Here is a 12998-nt window from a genome sequence, read left to right as displayed (position 1 = left end):
ATTTAGAATTGTCACGATGCAAAATGACAGAGAACTGCATGCTGCTGCCAAGTATGTGATGGGACTCGACTTCCTTGCTGTTCTATAGTGGTAGCCACCTGAAACTACATGCTGCATAGGATCTGTTCACACTTAATTTGCCATCTCTGTGACAAATAGCAAAACTTAGAACCACTCCTCAAAATCATCCTACATTTAAAAATTCTTCTCCTGGATCATCCTTGCCATCTTTCTGGTTTTCCACAGTTTTGCTCATGGGCGCTGTGGCTTAGTTGGTTAAAGCGCCTGTCTAGTAAACAGGAGATCCTGAGTTCAACTCTCAGCAGTGCCTTGTTCTCTTATTCTGCTCAATAATCAGCACTTTTTTCCAAAAGGGAGATGTTCACTAGCCAATGACATTAAAGATGCTCGTCCCACATCCCTAGAATACTCCACCCGAGTGGCAAAGAGTCAGCTCTGGTTTAGTTTTAACAAGTAGATGGTTGCAATGTTTTGCAAAATGTAGGATGGCATAAGGCACGATAAATTAGAAGTGCCGATTCACTATTGCCTGACTGATACGCTACATAATGCCTGTAAATATGTTTAGAGACTTCAATAGCATCCTTCTTGAACGGTGATGGTAAATTTTCTTCCTCGGGGCATTGCTTGCGCTGAGCATAGAGAATTTTCCAAAAAGAAATCATACGACGAGAATGGGATTCGAACCCATGCGTGCAGAGCACAATGGATTAGCAGTCCATCGCCTTAACCACTCGGCCACCCCGTCAACAAAAGTACTTTTACCGAACCCACATTTGGAAAACAGTCGTGATGATTCTTAGGCTTCATTTTCTTTCCACATGCAACAGCGCCGTACATCAGACATTGGCTCAGCAGGTCTTGTTTTACATCCAACGTGATGACCCATGCTAATGGCATAAATACTAAACATCCAGTCCTCTCTGCTTCTCATTTATGTTGGCATTTCCCTAGCATTCCCTAAATCTGTCAATTCTGCCTTCTATCTAACTTTTAAAGTAAAACAGGCCACAATTCATGCAAGGCAAATGCATGGATTACATACCTATGGACAAATTATCCATGTCTTTTCCAAAAAGGATCGTCCCAAGCCGATTTCATTTAGAATTGTCACGATGCAAAATGACAGAGAACTGCATGCTGCTGCCAAGTATGTGATGGGACTCGACTTCCTTGCTGTTCTATAGTGGTAGCCACCTGAAACTACATGCTGCATAGGATCTGTTCACACTTAATTTGCCATCTCTGTGACAAATAGCAAAACTTAGAACCACTCCTCAAAATCATCCTACATTTAAAAATTCTTCTCCTGGATCATCCTTGCCATCTTTCTGGTTTTCCACAGTTTTGCTCATGGGCGCTGTGGCTTAGTTGGTTAAAGCGCCTGTCTAGTAAACAGGAGATCCTGAGTTCAACTCTCAGCAGTGCCTTGTTCTCTTATTCTGCTCAATAATCAGCACTTTTTTCCAAAAGGGAGATGTTCACTAGCCAATGACATTAAAGATGCTCGTCCCACATCCCTAGAATACTCCACCCGAGTGGCAAAGAGTCAGCTCTGGTTTAGTTTTAACAAGTAGATGGTTGCAATGTTTTGCAAAATGTAGGATGGCATAAGGCACGATAAATTAGAGGTGCCGATTCACTATTGCCTGACTGATACGCTACATAATGCCTGTAAATATGTTTAGAGACTTCAATAGCATCCTTCTTGAACGGTGATGGTAAATTTTCTTCCTCGGGGCATTGCTTGCGCTGAGCATAGAGAATTTTCCAAAAAGAAATCATACGACGAGAATGGGATTCGAACCCATGCGTGCAGAGCACAATGGATTAGCAGTCCATCGCCTTAACCACTCGGCCACCCCGTCAACAAAAGTACTTTTACCGAACCCACATTTGGAAAACAGTCGTGATGATTCTTAGGCTTCATTTTCTTTCCACATGCAACAGCGCCGTACATCAGACATTGGCTCAGCAGGTCTTGTTTTACATCCAACGTGATGACCCATGCTAATGGCATAAATACTAAACATCCAGTCCTCTCTGCTTCTCATTTATGTTGGCATTTCCCTAGCATTCCCTAAATCTGTCAATTCTGCCTTCTATCTAACTTTTAAAGTAAAACAGGCCACAATTCATGCAAGGCAAATGCATGGATTACATACCTATGGAGAAATTATCCATGTCTTTTCCAAAAAGGATCGTCCCAAGCCGATTTCATTTAGAATTGTCACGATGCAAAATGACAGAGAACTGCATGCTGCTGCCAAGTATGTGATGGGACTCGACTTCCTTGCTGTTCTATAGTGGTAGCCACCTGAAACTACATGCTGCATAGGATCTGTTCACACTTAATTTGCCATCTCTGTGACAAATAGCAAAACTTAGAACCACTCCTCAAAATCATCCTACATTTAAAAATTCTTCTCCTGGATCATCCTTGCCATCTTTCTGGTTTTCCACAGTTTTGCTCATGGGCGCTGTGGCTTAGTTGGTTAAAGCGCCTGTGTAGTAAACAGGAGATCCTGAGTTCAACTCTCAGCAGTGCCTTGTTCTCTTATTCTGCTCAATAATCAGCACTTTTTTCCAAAAGGGAGATGTTCACTAGCCAATGACATTAAAGATGCTCGTCCCACATCCCTAGAATACTCCACCCGAGTGGCAAAGAGTCAGCTCTGGTTTAGTTTTAACAAGTAGATGGTTGCAATGTTTTGCAAAATGTAGGATGGCATAAGGCACGATAAATTAGAGGTGCCGATTCACTATTGCCTGACTGATACGCTACATAATGCCTGTAAATATGTTTAGAGACTTCAATAGCATCCTTCTTGAACGGTGATGGTAAATTTTCTTCCTCGGGGCATTGCTTGCGCTGAGCATAGAAAATTATCCAAAAAGAAATCATACGACGAGAATGGGATTCAAACCCATGCGTGCAGAGCACAATGGATTAGCAGTCCATCGCCTTAACCACTCGGCCACCCCGTCAACAAAAGTACTTTTACCGAACCCACATTTGGAAAACAGTCGTGATGATTCTTAGGCTTCATTTTCTTTCCACATGCAACAGCGCCGTACATCAGACATTGGCTCAGCAGGTCTTGTTTTACATCCAACGTGATGACCCATGCTAATGGCATAAATACTAAACATCCAGTCCTCTCTGCTTCTCATTTATGTTGGCATTTCCCTAGCATTCCCTAAATCTGTCAATTCTGCCTTCTATCTAACTTTTAAAGTAAAACAGGCCACAATTCATGCAAGGCAAATGCATGGATTACATACCTATGGACAAATTATCCATGTCTTTTCCAAAAAGGATCGTCCCAAGCCGATTTCATTTAGAATTGTCACGATGCAAAATGACAGAGAACTGCATGCTGCTGCCAAGTATGTGATGGGACTCGACTTCCTTGCTGTTCTATAGTGGTAGCCACCTGAAACTACATGCTGCATAGGATCTGTTCACACTTAATTTGCCATCTCTGTGACAAATAGCAAAACTTAGAACCACTCCTCAAAATCATCCTACATTTAAAAATTCTTCTCCTGGATCATCCTTGCCATCTTTCTGGTTTTCCACAGTTTTGCTCATGGGCGCTGTGGCTTAGTTGGTTAAAGCGCCTGTCTAGTAAACAGGAGATCCTGAGTTCAACTCTCAGCAGTGCCTTGTTCTCTTATTCTGCTCAATAATCAGCACTTTTTTCCAAAAGGGAGATGTTCACTAGCCAATGACATTAAAGATGCTCGTCCCACATCCCTAGAATACTCCACCCGAGTGGCAAAGAGTCAGCTCTGGTTTAGTTTTAACAAGTAGATGGTTGCAATGTTTTGCAAAATGTAGGATGGCATAAGGCACGATAAATTAGAGGTGCCGATTCACTATTGCCTGACTGATACGCTACATAATGCCTGTAAATATGTTTAGAGACTTCAATAGCATCCTTCTTGAACGGTGATGGTAAATTTTCTTCCTCGGGGCATTGCTTGCGCTGAGCATAGAGAATTTTCCAAAAAGAAATCATACGACGAGAATGGGATTCGAACCCATGCGTGCAGAGCACAATGGATTAGCAGTCCATCGCCTTAACCACTCGGCCACCCCGTCAACAAAAGTACTTTTACCGAACCCACATTTGGAAAACAGTCGTGATGATTCTTAGGCTTCATTTTCTTTCCACATGCAACAGCGCCGTACATCAGACATTGGCTCAGCAGGTCTTGTTTTACATCCAACGTGATGACCCATGCTAATGGCATAAATACTAAACATCCAGTCCTCTCTGCTTCTCATTTATGTTGGCATTTCCCTAGCATTCCCTAAATCTGTCAATTCTGCCTTCTATCTAACTTTTAAAGTAAAACAGGCCACAATTCATGCAAGGCAAATGCATGGATTACATACCTATGGAGAAATTATCCATGTCTTTTCCAAAAAGGATCGTCCCAAGCCGATTTCATTTAGAATTGTCACGATGCAAAATGACAGAGAACTGCATGCTGCTGCCAAGTATGTGATGGGACTCGACTTCCTTGCTGTTCTATAGTGGTAGCCACCTGAAACTACATGCTGCATAGGATCTGTTCACACTTAATTTGCCATCTCTGTGACAAATAGCAAAACTTAGAACCACTCCTCAAAATCATCCTACATTTAAAAATTCTTCTCCTGGATCATCCTTGCCATCTTTCTGGTTTTCCACAGTTTTGCTCATGGGCGCTGTGGCTCAGTTGGTTAAAGTGCCTGTCTAGTAAACAGGAGATCCTGAGTTCAACTCTCAGCAGTGCCTTGTTCTCTTATTCTGCTCAATAATCAGCACTTTTTTCCAAAAGGGAGATGTTCACTAGCCAATGACATTAAAGATGCTCGTCCCACATCCCTAGAATACTCCACCCGAGTGGCAAAGAGTCAGCTCTGGTTTAGTTTTAACAAGTAGATGGTTGCAATGTTTTGCAAAATGTAGGATGGCATAAGGCACGATAAATTAGAGGTGCCGATTCACTATTGCCTGACTGATACGCTACATAATGCCTGTAAATATGTTTAGAGACTTCAATAGCATCCTTCTTGAACGGTGATGGTAAATTTTCTTCCTCGGGGCATTGCTTGCGCTGAGCATAGAGAATTTTCCAAAAAGAAATCATACGACGAGAATGGGATTCGAACCCATGCGTGCAGAGCACAATGGATTAGCAGTCCATCGCCTTAACCACTCGGCCACCCCGTCAACAAAAGTACTTTTACCGAACCCACATTTGGAAAACAGTCGTGATGATTCTTAGGCTTCATTTTCTTTCCACATGCAACAGCGCCGTACATCAGACATTGGCTCAGCAGGTCTTGTTTTACATCCAACGTGATGACCCATGCTAATGGCATAAATACTAAACATTCAGTCCTCTCTGCTTCTCATTTATGTTGGCATTTCCCTAGCATTCCCTAAATCTGTCAATTCTGCCTTCTATCTAACTTTTAAAGTAAAACAGGCCACAATTCATGCAAGGCAAATGCATGGATTACATACCTATGGAGAAATTATCCATGTCTTTTCCAAAAAGGATCGTCCCAAGCCGATTTCATTTAGAATTGTCACGATGCAAAATGACAGAGAACTGCATGCTGCTGCCAAGTATGTGATGGGACTCGACTTCCTTGCTGTTCTATAGTGGTAGCCACCTGAAACTACATGCTGCATAGGATCTGTTCACACTTAATTTGCCATCTCTGTGACAAATAGCAAAACTTAGAACCACTCCTCAAAATCATCCTACATTTAAAAATTCTTCTCCTGGATCATCCTTGCCATCTTTCTGGTTTTCCACAGTTTTGCTCATGGGCGCTGTGGCTTAGTTGGTTAAAGCGCCTGGTAAGTGAACAGGAGATCCTGAGTTCAACTCTCAGCAGTGCCTTGTTCTCTTATTCTGCTCAATAATCAGCTTTTTTTTCCAAAAGGGAGATGTTCACTAGCCAATGACATTAAAGATGCTCGTCCCACATCCCTAGAATACTCCACCCGAGTGGCAAAGAGTCAGCTCTGGTTTAGTTTTAACAAGTAGATGGTTGCAACGTTTTGCAAAATGTAGGATGGCATAAGGCACGATAAATTAGAGGTGCCGATTCACTATTGCCTGACTGATACGCTACATAATGCCTGTAAATATGTTTAGAGACTTCAATAGCATCCTTCTTGAACGGTGATGGTAAATTTTCTTCCTCGGGGCATTGCTTGCGCTGAGCATAGAGAATTTTCCAAAAGGAAATCATACGACGAGAATGGGATTCAAACCCATGCGTGCAGAGCACAATGGATTAGCAGTCCATCGCCTTAACCACTCGGCCACCCCGTCAACAAAAGTACTTTTACCGAACCCACATTTGGAAAACAGTCGTGATGATTCTTAGGCTTCATTTTCTTTCCACATGCAACAGCGCCGTACATCAGACATTGGCTCAGCAGGTCTTGTTTTACATCCAACGTGATGACCCATGCTAATGGCATAAATACTAAACATTCAGTCCTCTCTGCTTCTCATTTATGTTGGCATTTCCCTAGCATTCCCTAAATCTGTCAATTCTGCCTTCTATCTAACTTTTAAAGTAAAACAGGCCACAATTCATGCAAGGCAAATGCATGGATTACATACCTATGGAGAAATTATCCATGTCTTTTCCAAAAAGGATCGTCCCAAGCCGATTTCATTTAGAATTGTCACGATGCAAAATGACAGAGAACTGCATGCTGCTGCCAAGTATGTGATGGGACTCGACTTCCTTGCTGTTCTATAGTGGTAGCCACCTGAAACTACATGCTGCATAGGATCTGTTCACACTTAATTTGCCATCTCTGTGACAAATAGCAAAACTTAGAACCACTCCTCAAAATCATCCTACATTTAAAAATTCTTCTCCTGGATCATCCTTGCCATCTTTCTGGTTTTCCACAGTTTTGCTCATGGGCGCTGTGGCTTAGTTGGTTAAAGCGCCTGTCTAGTAAACAGGAGATCCTGAGTTCAACTCTCAGCAGTGCCTTGTTCTCTTATTCTGCTCAATAATCAGCACTTTTTTCCAAAAGGGAGATGTTCACTAGCCAATGACATTAAAGATGCTCGTCCCACATCCCTAGAATACTCCACCCGAGTGGCAAAGAGTCAGCTCTGGTTTAGTTTTAACAAGTAGATGGTTGCAATGTTTTGCAAAATGTAGGATGGCATAAGGCACGATAAATTAGAGGTGCCGATTCACTATTGCCTGACTGATACGCTACATAATGCCTGTAAATATGTTTAGAGACTTCAATAGCATCCTTCTTGAACGGTGATGGTAAATTTTCTTCCTCGGGGCATTGCTTGCGCTGAGCATAGAGAATTTTCCAAAAAGAAATCATACGACAAGATTGGGATTCGAACCCATGCGTGCAGAGCACAATGGATTAGCAGTCCATCGCCTTAACCACTCGGCCACCCCGTCAACAAAAGTACTTTTACCGAACCCACATTTGGAAAACAGTCGTGATGATTCTTAGGCTTCATTTTCTTTCCACATGCAACAGCGCCGTACATCAGACATTGGCTCAGCAGGTCTTGTTTTACATCCAACGTGATGACCCATGCTAATGGCATAAATACTAAACATTCAGTCCTCTCTGCTTCTCATTTATGTTGGCATTTCCCTAGCATTCCCTAAATCTGTCAATTCTGCCTTCTATCTAACTTTTAAAGTAAAACAGGCCACAATTCATGCAAGGCAAATGCATGGATTACATACCTATGGAGAAATTATCCATGTCTTTTCCAAAAAGGATCGTCCCAAGCCGATTTCATTTAGAATTGTCACGATGCAAAATGACAGAGAATTGCATGCTGCTGCCAAGTATGTGATGGGACTCGACTTCCTTGCTGTTCTATAGTGGTAGCCACCTGAAACTACATGCTGCATAGGATCTGTTCACACTTAATTTGCCATCTCTGTGACAAATAGCAAAACTTAGAACCACTCCTCAAAATCATCCTACATTTAAAAATTCTTCTCCTGGATCATCCTTGCCATCTTTCTGGTTTTCCACAGTTTTGCTCCTGGGCGCTGTGGCTTAGTTGGTTAAAGCGCCTGTCTAGTAAACAGGAGATCCTGAGTTCAACTCTCAGCAGTGCCTTGTTCTCTTATTCTGCTCAATAATCAGCACTTTTTTCCAAAAGGGAGATGTTCACTAGCCAATGACATTAAAGATGCTCGTCCCACATCCCTAGAATACTCCACCCGAGTGGCAAAGAGTCAGCTCTGGTTTAGTTTTAACAAGTAGATGGTTGCAATGTTTTGCAAAATGTAGGATGGCATAAGGCACGATAAATTAGAGGTGCCGATTCACTATTGCCTGACTGATACGCTACATAATGCCTGTAAATATGTTTAGAGACTTCAATAGCATCCTTCTTGAACGGTGATGGTAAATTTTCTTCCTCGGGGCATTGCTTGCGCTGAGCATAGAGAATTTTCCAAAAGGAAATCATACGACGAGAATGGGATTCGAACCCATGCGTGCAGAGCACAATGGATTAGCAGTCCATCGCCTTAACCACTCGGCCACCCCGTCAACAAAAGTACTTTTACCGAACCCACATTTGGAAAACAGTCGTGATGATTCTTAGGCTTCATTTTCTTTCCACATGCAACAGCGCCGTACATCAGACATTGGCTCAGCAGGTCTTGTTTTACATCCAACGTGATGACCCATGCTAATGGCATAAATACTAAACATTCAGTCCTCTCTGCTTCTCATTTATGTTGGCATTTCCCTAGCATTCCCTAAATCTGTCAATTCTGCCTTCTATCTAACTTTTAAAGTAAAACAGGCCACAATTCATGCAAGGCAAATGCATGGATTACATACCTATGGAGAAATTATCCATGTCTTTTCCAAAAAGGATCGTCCCAAGCCGATTTCATTTAGAATTGTCACGATGCAAAATGACAGAGAACTGCATGCTGCTGCCAAGTATGTGATGGGACTCGACTTCCTTGCTGTTCTATAGTGGTAGCCACCTGAAACTACATGCTGCATAGGATCTGTTCACACTTAATTTGCCATCTCTGTGACAAATAGCAAAACTTAGAACCACTCCTCAAAATCATCCTACATTTAAAAATTCTTCTCCTGGATCATCCTTGCCATCTTTCTGGTTTTCCACAGTTTTGCTCATGGGCGCTGTGGCTTAGTTGGTTAAAGCGCCTGTCTAGTAAACAGGAGATCCTGAGTTCAACTCTCAGCAGTGCCTTGTTCTCTTATTCTGCTCAATAATCAGCACTTTTTTCCAAAAGGGAGATGTTCACTAGCCAATGACATTAAAGATGCTCGTCCCACATCCCTAGAATACTCCACCCGAGTGGCAAAGAGTCAGCTCTGGTTTAGTTTTAACAAGTAGATGGTTGCAATGTTTTGCAAAATGTAGGATGGCATAAGGCACGATAAATTAGAGGTGCCGATTCACTATTGCCTGACTGATACGCTACATAATGCCTGTAAATATGTTTAGAGACTTCAATAGCATCCTTCTTGAACGGTGATGGTAAATTTTCTTCCTCGGGGCATTGCTTGCGCTGAGCATAGAGAATTTTCCAAAAAGAAATCATACGACGAGAATGGGATTCGAACCCATGCGTGCAGAGCACAATGGATTAGCAGTCCATCGCCTTAACCACTCGGCCACCCTGTCAACAAAAGTACTTTTACCGAACCCACATTTGGAAAACAGTCGTGATGATTCTTAGGCTTCATTTTCTTTCCACATGCAACAGCGCCGTACATCAGACATTGGCTCAGCAGGTCTTGTTTTACATCCAACGTGATGACCCATGCTAATGGCATAAATACTAAACATCCAGTCCTCTCTGCTTCTCATTTATGTTGGCATTTCCCTAGCATTCCCTAAATCTGTCAATTCTGCCTTCTATCTAACTTTTAAAGTAAAACAGGCCACAATTCATGCAAGGCAAATGCATGGATTACATACCTATGGAGAAATTATCCATGTCTTTTCCAAAAAGGATCGTCCCAAGCCGATTTCATTTAGAATTGTCACGATGCAAAATGACAGAGAACTGCATGCTGCTGCCAAGTATGTGATGGGACTCGACTTCCTTGCTGTTCTATAGTGGTAGCCACCTGAAACTACATGCTGCATAGGATCTGTTCACACTTAATTTGCCATCTCTGTGACAAATAGCAAAACTTAGAACCACTCCTCAAAATCATCCTACATTTAAAAATTCTTCTCCTGGATCATCCTTGCCATCTTTCTGGTTTTCCACAGTTTTGCTCATGGGCGCTGTGGCTTAGTTGGTTAAAGCGCCTGTCTAGTAAACAGGAGATCCTGAGTTCAACTCTCAGCAGTGCCTTGTTCTCTTATTCTGCTCAATAATCAGCACTTTTTTCCAAAAGGGAGATGTTCACTAGCCAATGACATTAAAGATGCTCGTCCCACATCCCTAGAATACTCCACCCGAGTGGCAAAGAGTCAGCTCTGGTTTAGTTTTAACAAGTAGATGGTTGCAATGTTTTGCAAAATGTAGGATGGCATAAGGCACGATAAATTAGAGGTGCCGATTCACTATTGCCTGACTGATACGCTACATAATGCCTGTAAATATGTTTAGAGACTTCAATAGCATCCTTCTTGAACGGTGATGGTAAATTTTCTTCCTCGGGGCATTGCTTGCGCTGAGCATAGAGAATTTTCCAAAAGGAAATCATACGACGAGAATGGGATTCGAACCCATGCGTGCAGAGCACAATGGATTAGCAGTCCATCGCCTTAACCACTCGGCCACCCCGTCAACAAAAGTACTTTTACCGAACCCACATTTGGAAAACAGTCGTGATGATTCTTAGGCTTCATTTTCTTTCCACATGCAACAGCGCCGTACATCAGACATTGGCTCAGCAGGTCTTGTTTTACATCCAACGTGATGACCCATGCTAATGGCATAAATACTAAACATTCAGTCCTCTCTGCTTCTCATTTATGTTGGCATTTCCCTAGCATTCCCTAAATCTGTCAATTCTGCCTTCTATCTAACTTTTAAAGTAAAACAGGCCACAATTCATGCAAGGCAAATGCATGGATTACATACCTATGGAGAAATTATCCATGTCTTTTCCAAAAAGGATCGTCCCAAGCCGATTTCATTTAGAATTGTCACGATGCAAAATGACAGAGAACTGCATGCTGCTGCCAAGTATGTGATGGGACTCGACTTCCTTGCTGTTCTATAGTGGTAGCCACCTGAAACTACATGCTGCATAGGATCTGTTCACACTTAATTTGCCATCTCTGTGACAAATAGCAAAACTTAGAACCACTCCTCAAAATCATCCTACATTTAAAAATTCTTCTCCTGGATCATCCTTGCCATCTTTCTGGTTTTCCACAGTTTTGCTCATGGGCACTGTGGCTTAGTTGGTTAAAGCGCCTGTCTAGTAAACAGGAGATCCTGAGTTCAACTCTCAGCAGTGCCTTGTTCTCTTATTCTGCTCAATAATCAGCACTTTTTTCCAAAAGGGAGATGTTCACTAGCCAATGACATTAAAGATGCTCGTCCCACATCCCTAGAATACTCCACCCGAGTGGCAAAGAGTCAGCTCTGGTTTAGTTTTAACAAGTAGATGGTTGCAATGTTTTGCAAAATGTAGGATGGCATAAGGCACGATAAATTAGAGGTGCCGATTCACTATTGCCTGACTGATACGCTACATAATGCCTGTAAATATGTTTAGAGACTTCAATAGCATCCTTCTTGAACGGTGATGGTAAATTTTCTTCCTCGGGGCATTGCTTGCGCTGAGCATAGAGAATTTTCCAAAAAGAAATCATACGACGAGAATGGGATTCGAACCCATGCGTGCAGAGCACAATGGATTAGCAGTCCATCGCCTTAACCACTCGGCCACCCCGTCAACAAAAGTACTTTTACCGAACCCACATTTGGAAAACAGTCGTGATGATTCTTAGGCTTCATTTTCTTTCCACATGCAACAGCGCCGTACATCAGACATTGGCTCAGCAGGTCTTGTTTTACATCCAACGTGATGACCCATGCTAATGGCATAAATACTAAACATCCAGTCCTCTCTGCTTCTCATTTATGTTGGCATTTCCCTAGCATTCCCTAAATCTGTCAATTCTGCCTTCTATCTAACTTTTAAAGTAAAACAGGCCACAATTCATGCAAGGCAAATGCATGGATTACATACCTATGGAGAAATTATCCATGTCTTTTCCAAAAAGGATCGTCCCAAGCCGATTTCATTTAGAATTGTCACGATGCAAAATGACAGAGAACTGCATGCTGCTGCCAAGTATGTGATGGGACTCGACTTCCTTGCTGTTCTATAGTGGTAGCCACCTGAAACTACATGCTGCATAGGATCTGTTCACACTTAATTTGCCATCTCTGTGACAAATAGCAAAACTTAGAACCACTCCTCAAAATCATCCTACATTTAAAAATTCTTCTCCTGGATCATCCTTGCCATCTTTCTGGTTTTCCACAGTTTTGCTCATGGGCGCTGTGGCTTAGTTGGTTAAAGCGCCTGTGTAGTAAACAGGAGATCCTGAGTTCAACTCTCAGCAGTGCCTTGTTCTCTTATTCTGCTCAATAATCAGCACTTTTTTCCAAAAGGGAGATGTTCACTAGCCAATGACATTAAAGATGCTCGTCCCACATCCCTAGAATACTCCACCCGAGTGGCAAAGAGTCAGCTCTGGTTTAGTTTTAACAAGTAGATGGTTGCAATGTTTTGCAAAATGTAGGATGGCATAAGGCACGATAAATTAGAGGTGCCGATTCACTATTGCCTGACTGATACGCTACATAATGCCTGTAAATATGTTTAGAGACTTCAATAGCATCCTTCTTGAACGGTGATGGTAAATTTTCTTCCTCGGGGCATTGCTTGCGCTGAGCATAGAAAATTTTCCAAAAA

General features: G+C 42.2%; 15 non-coding genes across 15 annotated transcripts; 8 read left to right on the top strand and 7 right to left on the bottom strand.

Moving 5' to 3' along the window:
- Window positions 1-257: 257 nt before the first annotated feature.
- Window positions 258-331, top strand: TRNAT-AGU (transfer RNA threonine (anticodon AGU)). The gene has a single exon. It is a non-coding gene; the product is annotated as a tRNA-Thr (tRNA).
- Window positions 332-687: 356 nt separating this feature from the next.
- Window positions 688-769, bottom strand: TRNAS-GCU (transfer RNA serine (anticodon GCU)). The gene has a single exon. It is a non-coding gene; the product is annotated as a tRNA-Ser (tRNA).
- Window positions 770-1377: 608 nt separating this feature from the next.
- Window positions 1378-1451, top strand: TRNAT-AGU (transfer RNA threonine (anticodon AGU)). The gene has a single exon. It is a non-coding gene; the product is annotated as a tRNA-Thr (tRNA).
- Window positions 1452-1807: 356 nt separating this feature from the next.
- On the bottom strand, window positions 1808-1889 carry TRNAS-GCU (transfer RNA serine (anticodon GCU)). The gene has a single exon. It is a non-coding gene; the product is annotated as a tRNA-Ser (tRNA).
- Window positions 1890-3617: 1728 nt separating this feature from the next.
- On the top strand, window positions 3618-3691 carry TRNAT-AGU (transfer RNA threonine (anticodon AGU)). The gene has a single exon. It is a non-coding gene; the product is annotated as a tRNA-Thr (tRNA).
- A 356-nt stretch (window positions 3692-4047) lies between these two features.
- On the bottom strand, window positions 4048-4129 carry TRNAS-GCU (transfer RNA serine (anticodon GCU)). The gene has a single exon. It is a non-coding gene; the product is annotated as a tRNA-Ser (tRNA).
- Window positions 4130-5167: 1038 nt separating this feature from the next.
- TRNAS-GCU (transfer RNA serine (anticodon GCU)) lies at window positions 5168-5249 on the bottom strand. The gene has a single exon. It is a non-coding gene; the product is annotated as a tRNA-Ser (tRNA).
- A 1728-nt stretch (window positions 5250-6977) lies between these two features.
- On the top strand, window positions 6978-7051 carry TRNAT-AGU (transfer RNA threonine (anticodon AGU)). The gene has a single exon. It is a non-coding gene; the product is annotated as a tRNA-Thr (tRNA).
- Window positions 7052-8097: 1046 nt separating this feature from the next.
- On the top strand, window positions 8098-8171 carry TRNAT-AGU (transfer RNA threonine (anticodon AGU)). Its single transcript has one exon. It is a non-coding gene; the product is annotated as a tRNA-Thr (tRNA).
- A 356-nt stretch (window positions 8172-8527) lies between these two features.
- On the bottom strand, window positions 8528-8609 carry TRNAS-GCU (transfer RNA serine (anticodon GCU)). The gene has a single exon. It is a non-coding gene; the product is annotated as a tRNA-Ser (tRNA).
- A 608-nt stretch (window positions 8610-9217) lies between these two features.
- TRNAT-AGU (transfer RNA threonine (anticodon AGU)) lies at window positions 9218-9291 on the top strand. The gene has a single exon. It is a non-coding gene; the product is annotated as a tRNA-Thr (tRNA).
- Window positions 9292-10337: 1046 nt separating this feature from the next.
- Window positions 10338-10411, top strand: TRNAT-AGU (transfer RNA threonine (anticodon AGU)). The gene has a single exon. It is a non-coding gene; the product is annotated as a tRNA-Thr (tRNA).
- A 356-nt stretch (window positions 10412-10767) lies between these two features.
- Window positions 10768-10849, bottom strand: TRNAS-GCU (transfer RNA serine (anticodon GCU)). Its single transcript has one exon. It is a non-coding gene; the product is annotated as a tRNA-Ser (tRNA).
- A 608-nt stretch (window positions 10850-11457) lies between these two features.
- On the top strand, window positions 11458-11531 carry TRNAT-AGU (transfer RNA threonine (anticodon AGU)). The gene has a single exon. It is a non-coding gene; the product is annotated as a tRNA-Thr (tRNA).
- A 356-nt stretch (window positions 11532-11887) lies between these two features.
- Window positions 11888-11969, bottom strand: TRNAS-GCU (transfer RNA serine (anticodon GCU)). Its single transcript has one exon. It is a non-coding gene; the product is annotated as a tRNA-Ser (tRNA).
- Between the last annotated feature and the right edge of the window lie 1029 nt (window positions 11970-12998).

This window comes from Eleutherodactylus coqui, chromosome 11, assembly GCF_035609145.1.
Source record: "Eleutherodactylus coqui strain aEleCoq1 chromosome 11, aEleCoq1.hap1, whole genome shotgun sequence".
NCBI classification, from domain to species: domain Eukaryota; kingdom Metazoa; phylum Chordata; class Amphibia; order Anura; family Eleutherodactylidae; genus Eleutherodactylus; species Eleutherodactylus coqui.
This window is presented reverse-complemented; position numbering and strand designations above follow the sequence as displayed.